We start from the raw sequence: 13,774 nt of genomic DNA, 5'->3' as shown, positions 1-13,774 counted from the left end.
GACAATGCTCATGACTGAGGTCTTTAACTGACGGCATCTTGAGGTGTGGTCTCCCACGTTCTCAAGTGTCTTGGAGGGTCAAGAGAGTCAAGACTGTGTGGGAAGGAACTGCAGATGCTGGTGTACACCAAAGACAGACACAAAATGCTGGAGTAACTCAGCGGGTCAGGCAACATCTCAGGAGAAAAGGAATAGGCAACCTTTCGGGTCGAGACCCTTCTTCAGACTGAGAGTCAGGGGAGAGGGTGACTAGAGATATGAAGACATACAAAGAACAAATGCATTAAAGGTATGCAGAGGGACAAATCAAAGCCAGCTTCGATGGCCAAGGAAAGGTGGAGCCCATAATGGTCAATGGCCAAGAGAGTTTTATCTCAGAAGTCCCAAAATGGAACTACGAAATATGACAAAGGTACAAGGCAAGTATCTCCCCTCTGTAACAAGCTCTGAAATGGTGCGGATTGTAGAAAGCCCACATTCAGGATGAACTGCGGGGAAATTCCCAGTGAGAACTTCCAAACAGTGGCACCATTATCTTTAAAGACAGACTCGCATTTATTTGTTGCTTCAGGGGGACTTAAAATAGTTCACCAACAATGTGGGACTTTAGGTATGGCAAATGTGTGAGAGGAAATGCGACAGCTAACTTGTACACATCAGCCTTCAACAAACAGCAAGGAGATAAACGCTCAGATAACTTATTTGGTGATTGTGGTTGAGAGTTAGGTGGTAATGGGGAAAGGTGGAAGGCCTACCCCAGTTCATCTCCAGAAAGTGCTACAAAATCTCTTGTGTCCAGTGATGATCATGCAGCAACTCCTCCCCTGTATTCCCCAAGTATCCCGGTTCGACACTGATAAATACTCCCAGTTTAATCTTGCGGCCACCCCCCCCTCCCCTCCCCACGGCTGAAATGGAGAATCCACTGCATTCCGGGGCCGAGAGAAAATGAATTGGAGGATGAAACAAGGCATTAAGAAAGGACTGGATACTGAACGACACTGGAGCAGGGAACAAAGGCACTTTTATTGCAGCCACGACATCACAGAGAAGAGAAACCCGGGGGGGAAACAAAACAATGGCAGCGTTCAGCTTTGTTTGAGTTTACAAAGAGAGCACAGTGTGTGCAGGGCTGGATCCAAGGCAGAACACAGTTTTGTCACACACAAAAGACGCACACACACACACACACAGAGAATCAATGCCACAGCCAGCTAAGTATATAAAATTAAGAGCTACTAAACAACAAAACAATATTTTCATTTCCTTTCTGTAAGCAACACCTGCCGCACTGAAATTAACCTTTTGAAAGACACACACACACACACTAATGGATCACTTGGCTATCTATCAAGACGCATTTATCGCAAAATAGATTCACTGACATTCACTTTCTGCTGTCCCTGAGTGGGCGGAATCTCTCCTTAAAACACGAGACAGGAAGAAAGAAGATGGCTGAGCTAACTTCTGAACTCACAAGACGAAAATTATAGCTTAATAATAACAAACATGGTAGCATTGTGACCCTGCCTGCCATGGCATTGTTTAAAGAAGTGTTTGGGCAAGCGGCTTCAAACTAAACAAACCCACTCGCTCGCGTGTTTAATAAAACATTACAGCACATGTTCGTTGCCTTCACATGTTAACAGGTTTATTAAACAGACCGGGCAATAGTTTTAGCGTGCGGAGGAGGAGGAGGAGAAAGAGACACAGAGATATAAGCTTGGCGATTTTTTTTTCTCATCTTGATGGCTCAAATTCATCACAGCGTTTGCAACAAATAGTTTAAAAGTTATGGATGCAACATATTAATTAGCCTGCGGGAAATCTAACCAGAGCAGGACTCGCGGCGACACACGAGTAAAGGAATCGAGTGGCGTTACAGAGATTTCAATCGGCACAAGTTAAAAGTTAACCAGATGCTTGAAATTCTGCGAAGTCGCCTGGTTATCTTTTGTTTCCTGGTTGCCAAAAACGTCCGCCTGCCTAATTGGCCCCGGCAACCCAATGTAAATCTCACTGAAAGCAGCCACACAGGCTTGTTGTCATTGTTTTGCCCCTTGAAAACCTGCCAAAGTGACACAGGCAAATGGCAGGGTCTGTCACTTCTGCCAGAGAGTCACATCTCGTTCACAAGAGAGCCCATTGATCACACAGCGTTGGCCGGCCTCTCTCCCTGCACGATTGCAAAACATCTCGCAATCAGCAAAAAAACACGTATCTCCTCCACCCGGCTGCAACTCTGCAAAAAAATGATTTAAAAAATAAAAAATAAAAGCAAGGACTCTCTCTCTCTCTCTCCCTCTCTCTCTCTCTCCCTCTCTCCACGAAGAGCAGTGCCAAGCATGTGGTAACCCGAGTCACCAACCGGCATGAAAAAAGGGTCAGACGTTCCAGTGTTAAAAAGCTGCAGCGTGAAAGATTAATATGGCCTAAATCAATTGGTCTTTGTTCCTGATTGATTTGCACGTTTTGAAAAGGAAAAAGAAAAAAAAAAGATCTAAGGATAATTCCATAAACTAAATCCAACCCGAGTCAGCATTTGTCGACAAATCGTTGGCAATCCCCCTAATACAGAGGCTCTGAATGGGGGTCTTCAGATTTTCCAGCTGAATGGCAGCGACTGGGGGAGAAATACTGCGATTATATACTCTTTGGCGATTTCATTGCATTTAATATTTGGAAGTAATACTTTTTGTTTTCAGAGGGAGCGGTGGGGGTCTCTATTTTCAGGTGATGTGTGAGTGGCCTGTTTGCATTGTTGATTTCTACTCTTCCAGCCCGCGACAGACAGACAGACAGACAGACATACAGCCCGAGGGGGCAGGACCGAAGTAGGTCAACGCAATCCCCATTAGACAGCCGACCGGGGAGAAGAGGGGTGGACGCAGGTAGCTGAAAGTGACACACAAGTACTAACAGCTCCACGCTTTCCCTTCCCTGCTCAATTCTCTTTATCCTTGCAAAAGGCGCTCAACACCAGTCTGAAGGAGGGTCTCGACCAGAAACGTCGCCCATTCCATCTCTCCTGAGATACTGCCTGACCCGCTGGGTTACTCCAGCATTTTGTGTCTATTATCCTGCATGGCGTTCAGCTTTCCGGTTATTGGAGCTGCATCTGGAAAAAGTAGAGACCATTCTACTATCACAAAATGCTGGAGTAACTCAGCAGGTCAGGCAGCATCTCGGGAGAAAAGGAATGGGTGACGTTTCGGGTCGAGACCCTGTCTGAAGAAGGGTCTCGACCCGAAACGTCACCCATTCCTTCTCTCCCGAGATGCTGCCTGACCTGCTGAGTTACTCCAGCATTTTGTGAATAAATCGATTTGTACCAGCATCTGCAGTTATTTTCTTATTCTACTATCACAGTTGTTTTTAATTTTCCAGGGCTGCTTAGTCCACTTGGTCCACTTTGCTCCAGAGGCTACCAGAACAAAGAAGTCTGAAGAAGGGTCTCGACCCGAAACGTCACCCATTCCTTCTCTCCTGAGATGCTGCCTGACCTGCTGAGTTACTCCAGCATTTTGTGAAATAAATACCTTCGATTTATACCAGCATCTGCAGTTATTTTCTTATACTATCCCACGTCTGCCTCCTGTGTGGCAGTATCTTTGCTGCTCATCCCCGTCGTTTTAGTGGCAATCAGATGCTTAACCAGATAACAACGGTCTTCATTTGATCTTCACATCTGGAGCCGCTGGCTTTCCAGCGCAGGAGAGCCGGGTTCGATCCTGAGCTCTGGTGCTGCCTGAGTGGAGTTTGCGCGCTCTCCCTTAGACCGTGTGGGTTTTCTCCGGGTGCTCCGGTTTCCTCCCCACATCCCAAAGACGGTTTGTACGTTAATTGGCACTCTGTAAATTGGCTCTCGTGTGTAGGGAGTGGATGAGAAAGTGGGATTACATCGAGCTAGTGTGAACGGGTGATCAATGGTCTCGATGGGCTGAAGGGCCTATTTTCCAAGCTGTATCTTCAAACTAAACGAAATATCTTTAACGCAGAGGATTAGGTTGGATGCACTAAACGTGAAGCACTGGTACTCGCCTCATTTCCTCATGGTGTGACTGAATCGCTAAAACACTTGCACTACCCAGTTTAAACCTTGAATGATTTATAGCAGACGCGATTCTTGTTAGCCCGGCAGGACGCGGATAACAAATCTTTCTGGCCTTGGAGTGTCCCGATCAGGTGGGAAGTGGAGACTTTGCAGGGAAAATGAAGATTATTCCAGAAAATCACTTTTTTTGTTCTGCCGGAGGTCGAGGTAGGAATTATTGCAAACTTTATCAACAATTAGACAGGGACAGGGATAGGACAGCTTGAGAGGGATATGGGTCAAATGTAGACAGGTGGGACTAGTAGTAGACAGGTGGGACTAGTAGTGCAGATGGGGCATGTTGGTTGGTGTGGACAAATTGGGCCGAAGGGCCTGATTCCACGCTGTGTGACTAACCGATCTTCCCACGATAAAGGTTTTGGAGCTGTCTCGGTTATATTTTCCAAAGGGAGACCAATCAACTCCTCTCGACCAGGCCTTACACGAGTTTGGCTGTAACGTGCTTGCAAATTACTTCAAAGAAATTGACCTTTAAAAGATTCAGCAGATTATTGGTATCCCTGTCATCTGATCTGTTTTGTACCCATTTCTAACAGGGAAGGAGGGTTTACAGAATGTAATTCAAAACTAATGTCTTTGAGGACCCATTATTTTTTCTTGTTGCAAAAGATCAAGGTAGTGGTTTTAAAAATAAAAAAACACGGCCAGTACTGAAATAATAATTTCCTGAAGAAGGGAGTTCAGCTTCAGTAGTTTAATACATTTTAAATGCTTTGACATTCTTCATGTTAGCAATGCGCCTGAACTTTGGGCTGGATATGAAAATCTAATCATTTCACAGATCTCTCGTTTTCAAAAACAATGCGAAATCTTTGTAGCAACATTGAAGCGTGATTTCTTTTTCCCCTTCAGGCCCACATGCGACAGTAACATTGGAGGAAACTACAGAGATACCAGGGGGACATATCAAGGAACGGTAATAGGCTCTCCGCAGCTGGAAGGACAAACAATGTAGGGTGGCAATTTGGATTTATTAGAACCGTATGTAGCTCTCCTCGCTGCAGTCCTGTTAACGGAAAGACATGGGGAGGAGAAGTCACTGTTAGACTGCTGCATGCATTCCCAAATTACTAGTTTGGATTTTGGCATCCGAGGATGAGGTTTTTATTTTCGCCACAAACATTAGAGGAGTTGCGAAATTAAAAACTTCTGTTGGGTGGGTTTATATTAAAACTGTTTTCCTTGCCAACCTTAATTAGACTGCCAAGAATGTTCCATACATCAACTGGAACAGGTGAATTTTCAATTTGGACAACACGTTTTTTTTTTGTTGTCTATCTTTTGTGATCATGGAACTGGAAAGTGATTAAAAAATGTTCGATCCCTCAGTTAGATATAGTGATAGACTGAGTAATAGTCATACAGCACGGAAACAGGCCCTTCGGCCCAACTCACCCGTGTCGACCAAGATGCCCCATCTAAGCTGGTCCCGTTTGCGTGCGTTTGCCCCATCAATATACTAAAACTCTCGTTTGTTTGTTTGTTTGTGATCGAACTACAGCCAAAATGGTACACGATAGCTCGACAATTTTTAGGCCCACCTTACTCACCGTCGTCCCTTTGGTGCTAATGGAAAAAGTTTCATTGAAATCAGTGTTATATTTTTTTAGTTATCCACATTTAAAAGTTTAAATCTATCTCCGAGGGAGGGAGGGAGGATAAGGCGGGTTGAGGGGGATGGAGTGGGGGGAAGGGGGAGGGGAAGGAGGGTGGAGAGGGAGGGGGTGGAGGGAGAGGGGAGGGGGAGGATGGAGGGAGAGGGGAGGGGGAGAAGGGAGGGGGAGGATGGGGGGAGGATGGAGGGAGGGGGAGAGGGAGAGGTAGGGAGGGGGAGGGAAGGGAGTGGGGAGGAGAGGGTGCTGCACCAATGCAAGAGATGTTTGGGCCCAACGGGTCCACTTGGTCTAGTATCTCTCTAAATCTTCCCTATCCATTTACCTGTTCAAGTGTCTTTTAAATGCTGTTGAAGTATTTGCCACAACCACCTCCTCTGGCAGCTCGTTCTATATTCCCGCCAAACTCCGAGTGAAAAGGATTTCCCCTCTCCCTCTCACCTTAAACACATGTTGAGTTTTTTTTTTAAAACAGCACAAAGTGCTGGAGTAACTCAGCGGATCAGGCAGCATCGCTGGAGAACGTAAACGATGTTTCGGGTCGGGACCCTTGAGACTCGGAGTTAAATTCCATTATTCCACCAGTCACACACCCCGATGTTGGACCTGGTCAATTGGAGGACTTGCATCTAAAATGCTCCCAGCTGCATTTGAACATGCAATACGTTTAACCCGCTGAGAAATGGATATTTATTAACAGGTTACTCTCCTACAGTCAGTCAGCAAAACAAAAGAGAAAAATCTGCGAAAGAACAAGATGGAGATGTCAAAGACCAGAGAGCATAGCTTTAAGATGAGAGGGACAAACTTTAAAGAGGGGGCAAGTTTCAAGAGAGTTGTGGGGGTCTGGAACGCGCTGCTAGGGGTGCTGATGGAGGCAGATACCACAATGGCGTTTAAGAGGCTTTTAGATAAGCACATGGATATGCGGGGAATGGGGGAATATGGATCATGTGCAGGCAGAGGAGATGGGTTTATCTTGACATTATGTTCGGCACACAGGCATCGTGGGCCGACTGGCCTGACCCTGTGCTGTACTGCTCTATGTTCTATACAAGAGACAATAGACAATAGGAGGAGGCCATTCGGCCCTTCGAGCCAGCACCGCCATTCAATGTGATCATGGCTGATCATTCTCAATCAGTACCTCGTTCCTGCCTTCTCCCCATACCCCCTGACTCCGTCCGTTATCCTTAAGAGCTCTATCTGGCTCTCTCTTGAATGCATTCAGAAAATTGGCCTCCACTGCCTTCTGAGGCAGAGAATTCCAGATTCACAACTCCCTGACTGAAAAAGTTTTTCCTCATCTCCGTTCTAAATGGCCTACCCCTTATTCTTAAACTGTGGCCCCTTGTGCTGGACTCCCCCAACATTGGGAACATGTTTCCTGCCTCTAACGTGTCCAACCCCTTAATAATCTGATACGTTTCGATAAGATCCCCTCTTATTGAGAACTTTGCCATTACTCCCTCAACTTAATGAGGGAGTAATGGCAAAGTACGACAAGACATAACATCATAACATTTAAGAGACATTTGGACAGGTACACGGACAGGACAGGTTTAGAGGGATGTGGGCTAGGCGCGGGCAGATGGGACTAGTGTGGATGGGGCATGTTGGTCGGCGTAGGCAAGTTGTGCCTGTTTCCACTGACATCTGAGCCGGGAAGCAGAAATCCTTTAACTTAAGAATCCAGTTGCACCTGAAATGTCAACCTGGATTTAACAGATACTAGTCAGTACTGTCCCAACACAGTGTGGGAACAGGCCCTTCGGCCCAACTTGCCCACACCGCCCAACATGCCCCATCTACACCAGGCCCACTTGCCTGTGCTTGACCCATATCCCTCTAAACCAGTCCGATCCATGTGCCTACCAATTCCCAATATTTGCTCTTTTGCATCTTAAGAACGTACGCGGCAGATGCACTCTGCACTGGTCCTGCACGATTTCATCTCGGACAAAGACAATTCCTTCTTAACCTTTGGCACGCGGTATATCTTTCCAACGTGACATCCCCTGTTATTTAATCAGCTACACTTCCAAGAGCCATTCTCAACTAATTATCTTCAAGGAAAAAAACTAGTGCTCCGAACACACAACGCGCACATGGCTGTAATTCAATTAGCAGCGTGTTAATAGAGATATGGTACCAGTAATAGGTTCGAGATAAGTATAGTAACAGTATTTGACCTAGAAATGTATCTGGTGTGTCCAAATGAGAAAATCGCACACAATCGCCAGAAATAATCCACCCTCCCTTATGTTTTGAGCAGCGAACTTTAAACTTCTTGATCCCGTCTTTTGCTATTGAGAAATGTTCTTTTCTTAAGAAAAAAATTCATGTCACCTGGTGCTCACAGACAGAACATTATCGATCACGGAATGCAATCACTGATTTTTGTTTTATATGTGTGTTCTTCAAGAGATACGTTTGTGAGTACATTTTGAAAACAGGTCAAGGGAACCGCCTGACATATTATTCTGTGTGTCAGATGTCGAGTCCAGAAGAATATAGACACAGAAAGCTGGAGTAACTCAGTGGGACAGTCAGGCATCTCTGAAGAGAAGGAATGGGCGATGTTTCGGGTGGAGGCCCTTCCTCAGTTTGAAATTTTTGAATAAATTGGAAATTTAATTTGGAAACTGACCCTTCGACCCAACTTGCCCATGCTGACCAAGATAGTCCATCTATGCTAATCTCACCTGCCCGCGATTATAGAGTCATAGAGTCAAGTTTAGTTTAAAGATACAACATAGAAACAGGCCCTTCGGCCACACTGACCACCGCTTAGGCCAAGTCAGATATTGTTAGGCAGAGATAGATATATTCCTGATTAAAACTGGTGTAAGGGGTTATGAGGAGAAGGCATGAGAATGGGGAGATAGATCAGCCACGATTGAATGGCGGAATAGACTTGATGGGCCGAATGGCCCAATTCTGCTCCTATCACACACGAGTTTATGAACACATGTTATCCCACTTTCTCAACCCTTCCTACACTTTAGGGGGGATTTTGTAAGGCCAATTAACCTGCACATCTTTGGGATGTGGGAGGAGACCGGAGGAACCCCACCCCCCACGGTCACACGTGCAAACTCCACACAGACAGCGCCCGGGGTGGGGATCGAACCCGGGATCGTGTCTGTCGCTGTGAGGCTGCAGCCCCCTGAGTGTACAACACGATGGTGCAGCAGTGAGCGAGCAAGGACTGTTGCAGCTCGGAGCCCGGGTCTGGTCGCCAAAGGCTAGCTAATGCACCAGTGGAAGAATTTCAAAAGCTTCTCCCCAAAGCGAATTGACCTTCTTGCGCTGCTAATCCATACAAATTTTTACCTTAAATGATTTATTTAAAAAAAATAAAGTTAAAAGTTGGGTGGCAGATCCTCGCGGCAGATGGCCTTAGCAAACCAATTTTAGGATTTGAAAGCAAAAAGGCAACCTGCATATTTGTTCTGTCTTGTTTGATTCAAAGCCGGGTGCAGGGTGTCATGAGCATCAAAGCAAAAATATCAGTCTGTAATTCTACAACCTCAAAGGGGGGAAAAAAAACAACCGCACTCCAGCGACGGTGCGAAGGTTACTGCTCAGTGACAAGGGAACCGGTTTATTATGGCGATCCATAGTAACCAGCCAGCCCCTCTGTTCATCGATCATTTATCTTGCTAGCAAAGTGACATATGGCTTTGTCTACGCGTGCTTCCTGCGTTATATCTGTCCCTGGAAACACCTATCTTTTCTACTGACATCAGCCTATCTTGTAAGTGTGTTCAAACATGATTTAAAATCATAGAATTGCCATTTAACTTAAACGGCATTGGTTAAACAGAACAAGCTGACTGCATGCTTTCCGCGCGGTATATTTCGATTAACCCCGGTTGTTGCAGGACGGCTGCCTCGCCAGCCTTGTGGAGCACATTAGCTCTCGCAAACTGAGGGGGGGGGGGGGGGGGGTGGGGGAAGGCTTCAAGAGAACACAAGGACTGCACACTTTGCACACACATTTGAGGGAATACATTGGACGGCCAAGTGTCTAATCTGTGCAGGTCCACATCATCAGGATTCATTCTCGACAGGCAGGTTTTACTGTATCTCAAGCTAAAATACAGCAGATGTGGGGAGAACCTGGAATAAAAATGCCCGAAATACTCAATGCGGCAGACAGCCTCTGTGGGACCGTGAAGTGTGTCAGCATCTAATGGAAGTCTACTGACTTGAAACGTGGGGCATAGAATAGGCCCTTAGGCCCACAAGATAGACACAAAAAGCTGGAGTAACTCCGAGGGACCGGCAGCACCTCTGGAGAGAAGGAACGGGTGACGTATCGGGTCGAGACCCTTCCTCAGACCCACAAGGTCTGCGCCGAACACGATGCCAAGGCTAACTCTTTATTCTGCCTGCACACAGTCCAGACCCCTCCATTCATTGCGTATCCATGTGCCGATTCAAAAATCTCTTCAATGCCACCATCGTATCTTCGTCCAACACCATTCCCGGCACCCATCACCCGCTACGCAAAATACTTGTCGCGCACATCTCCTTTAAACCCTCTCACCTTACAGCTGTGCCCTTGATACTTTCATCCTGGGCCAAAGGTTGTGACTGTCTACCTCATCTATGCCTCTCTTAATCTCATCCACTTCTATCGGCTCAAGAAGTCTCGAGTCAAGTCAAGAGCGTTTTATTGTCATATGTCCCGAAACAGAACAATTAAATTCTTCCATGCAGCATCAGAACAGATATGTAAACATAATACGCTGTAAAAGCCATAATAACAAAACAAAACAAAATCTGCATTCCAGAAAAAGTCACTCCATAGCAAGACTGTCCACGTGTCCTTACAGTTTATACCCTCTAACCCAAAGGCATGATTCAGGTAAAACTCCTCTGCACTCTTTCCAACGCCTCCTCATCTGTCCTGTAATGGGGCGGCCAGAACGACAGGCAATATTCCAAACATTGGCTCTGCTTTCTAATTAACCTGCTGAATATTGCCAGCATTTTCTTTTAGTTTAGGTTAGAGATACCACATGGAAACAGGCCCTTCAGCTCACCAGCGATCCCCGCACATTAGCACTATCCGACACACATTCGGGACAACTTACAATTTTACCAATCCAATTAACCTACAAACCTGTGCGTCTTTGGAAGTGTGGGAGGAAACCGGAGCACCCCACGCCGGTCATGGGGAGAACGTACAAACTCCGTACAGACAAGCACCCATGGTTAGGATCAAACCCGGGTCTCTGGCGCTGTAAGGCAGCAGCTCTACCGCTGCGCCACTGTGCCGACCTATTAACCAGAGCATACAGAGGAGACCCACACAGTCGTCGGGAGAATGTGCAAACTCTACAAAGACAGCACCTGAGATCAGGATCGAACCTGGGTCTCTGGCGCTGTGAGCCAGTGGCTCTACCAGTTGGGCCACTAGGTTTTAAGCTTTCCAAAGCTAGAATAGGCCAACTGGAATAAACGTTGCAGTAAATTCTCACATCAATCAGCTCAAAACCAAATGAAGTCATTACTCCGCACAATTTTGTAAGCATTACCTTGAGGAAAAGACCCAGACAACTCAAACTTTACTCTTCAAAGGGTTTCATTTGCATCAGATTTGCTCCATTGCTGAAATGACTTCCTGACTCATTTTCTTAACAACAGTTTTAGAATACATTTCATTATCAGTTTTGAAGTTCTGAAACTCAACAGACTAATATACACCAGTGACTCTGAAAGAACACTTCTGGTTCAACTTACAGTCACAATGACTGTTGCAGGCCCAGAAACATCTTCACAAGATTGACAGCAATCCCTAAGATAGACACAAAAAGCTGGAGTAGCTCAGCGGGACAGGCAGCATCTCTAGAGAGAAGGAGTGGGTGACGTTTCGAGTCGAGACTCTTCTGGTCCGAAGAAGGGTCTCGACCCGAAACATCACCCATTCCTTCTCTCCAGAGATGCTGCCAGTCCCGCTGTTACTCCAGCTTTTCGTGTCTATTTTCGGTTTAAACCAGCATCTGCACTTCCTTCCTGCACAGCTCATCTGCAATCGCTAATCTGTCCGGCTACGTATAAAATATCATGAACTTTCTGACACAGATTGTATTTAATATACTGCGTCCAATTTAGAGCACAGATTGGAAATCAACCGAATTCAATCTCAGATACACTTCAGTTGGCAACTTGCCACCAAAGACAGGACAGAGAATGGATGGCATCAGCTTACCTTGCTGCATTAGGGCACCAGAGGGAAATATTCTGCACCCCATTGTGGGCATCAGAACCCAAAGCACCAACAGCCACGAGTCACAGCTGCATCTGCATCGTTTGCACGCAGTCTGAAAAAGGGTCTAGGGTCGAAACGTTACCTATTCCTTTTCTCCAGAGATGCTGCCTCACCCGCTGAGTTACTCCGGCATTTTGTGTCTATCTTCAGTGTAAAGCAGCACCTGCTGTTCCTTCCTACACGATGCACTCAGGCACCTCTGGACATTCTAACTCAAGTTTCCTTCCAGACAACCAAGCTGTTGTGTAAATCGCAAAGTGATAATGAGGAACACAGCTGACGTGTGGATGGTTTATTTACGTCTCTCACATGGTACCCTGAGCAGCAATTTGCAGCAAGGTTTTCGCCAGAGACCAGCCCGTGTTTGGTGCAGCTGGTAGAACCTCTGCCTCACGGCGACAGAGACACAGGTTCAATCCTGACCTCGGGCGCTGTCTGTGCGGTGTATGCACTGCGACCATGTGGGGTTCCTCCGGGTGCTCCGGTTTCCTCGCATATCCCAAAGACATGCAGATTTGTAGGTTAATTGGGCTCTGCAAATTGCCCCTAAATGTGGATGAAAATGTGTGATGACATTGAACTAGTGTGGATGGGCGATTGATGGTGAGCATGGACTTGGTGCGTCGAAGACCCTGTTTCCACGCTGTATCTTTAAACTAAAATAAAATGATAATAAACGTTGCTGATAAATCGCCACGAAGATGACTTGCACTTGTAGCGTACCTTTCAAAATCTCAAGATGCCCCAAAGCGCTTCACAACCAACGCAGTTCTCGTGAAGTGCAAGTGCTGGCAATGCAGCAACTAATTGGCAGCAAGCTTCCACAAGCATCCAAATTACTTGCTTTGGTGACTTTGGCAAAGGAGACCAGGTAAAACTCCCGAGTCCTTCTTTGAAATATTGCTCAGCAATCTTTTACTTCACCTTTAGGTTTAGCACCTCATCAAAATGGGGTCAGCTCAAATAGTACAGTTCAGCAGGTCATACCAGTTTACACTCTTCTCCACTGGAATGAAACTGGAATGCTTTTGAATCCGGCATGCGCTGCCAGCCAAACCAATTTGATTACATTTGTGGAATACTAGCGTACAATGTATGATACACACTGCCGTGACGAATGAAGTTTAGTAGACTGCACCTTCCTTGACATGGTTTGGATTTAGGAGTTATGCAACAATGGAACAGGGAATTTAATTTGCTGGCCGATAATGGAAGGAAACAGAGGCAAAGGAAGTCAACGAGGAAGGTGGTTGAATGGGATCCAAAAAGCAGTCTAATATAATTCTGCAGTAAATGTGGAGTGTAACACAAAATGCTGGAGTAACTCAGCAGGACAGGCAGCATCTCTGGAGAGAAGTAATGGGAAACGTCACCCATTCTTTCTCTCCAGAGATACTGCCTGTTTAGGTTACTGCAGCATTTTGTGTCTATCTTCGGTTTAAACCAGCATCTGCAGTTCCTTCCTACACAACTGTGGAGTGTGGATAGGTGGATCGTGTAGGCCAGTCCATTGACATTGACTCAGTAGTTGACTGACCACGGAGCTCAGAGATCAATGTCAGCAATGATAATGATATGTCTTTCACCATGTTTGGCTACTGTGCATAAATACCTAGCAAGGAGTTGGTTGTTCAGCCACAGTTGTGCCAGTTTGCTTACTATACTACTCTTGTTTATGGATGGTACTGCCACCAAGCTGAGTAGAGAAGATGGGAGGTCATGTTGCAGTTATATAAGATGTTGGTGAGGCCACATTTAGAGCAT

At 46.0% G+C, this 13,774-nt stretch overlaps 1 protein-coding gene across 4 annotated transcripts in view; it reads right to left on the bottom strand.

The window, feature by feature from the left end:
* LOC144600341 (mastermind-like protein 2) overlaps positions 1 to 13,774 on the bottom strand; it is a 444,980-nt gene that overhangs the window by 86,160 nt on the left and 345,046 nt on the right. The window lies entirely within an intron of this gene.

This window comes from Rhinoraja longicauda, chromosome 15, assembly GCF_053455715.1.
Source record: "Rhinoraja longicauda isolate Sanriku21f chromosome 15, sRhiLon1.1, whole genome shotgun sequence".
NCBI lineage: Eukaryota > Metazoa > Chordata > Chondrichthyes > Rajiformes > Arhynchobatidae > Rhinoraja > Rhinoraja longicauda.
The sequence above is the reverse complement of the archived record's forward strand: the minus strand, read 5'-3'. Positions and strand labels throughout refer to the sequence as shown.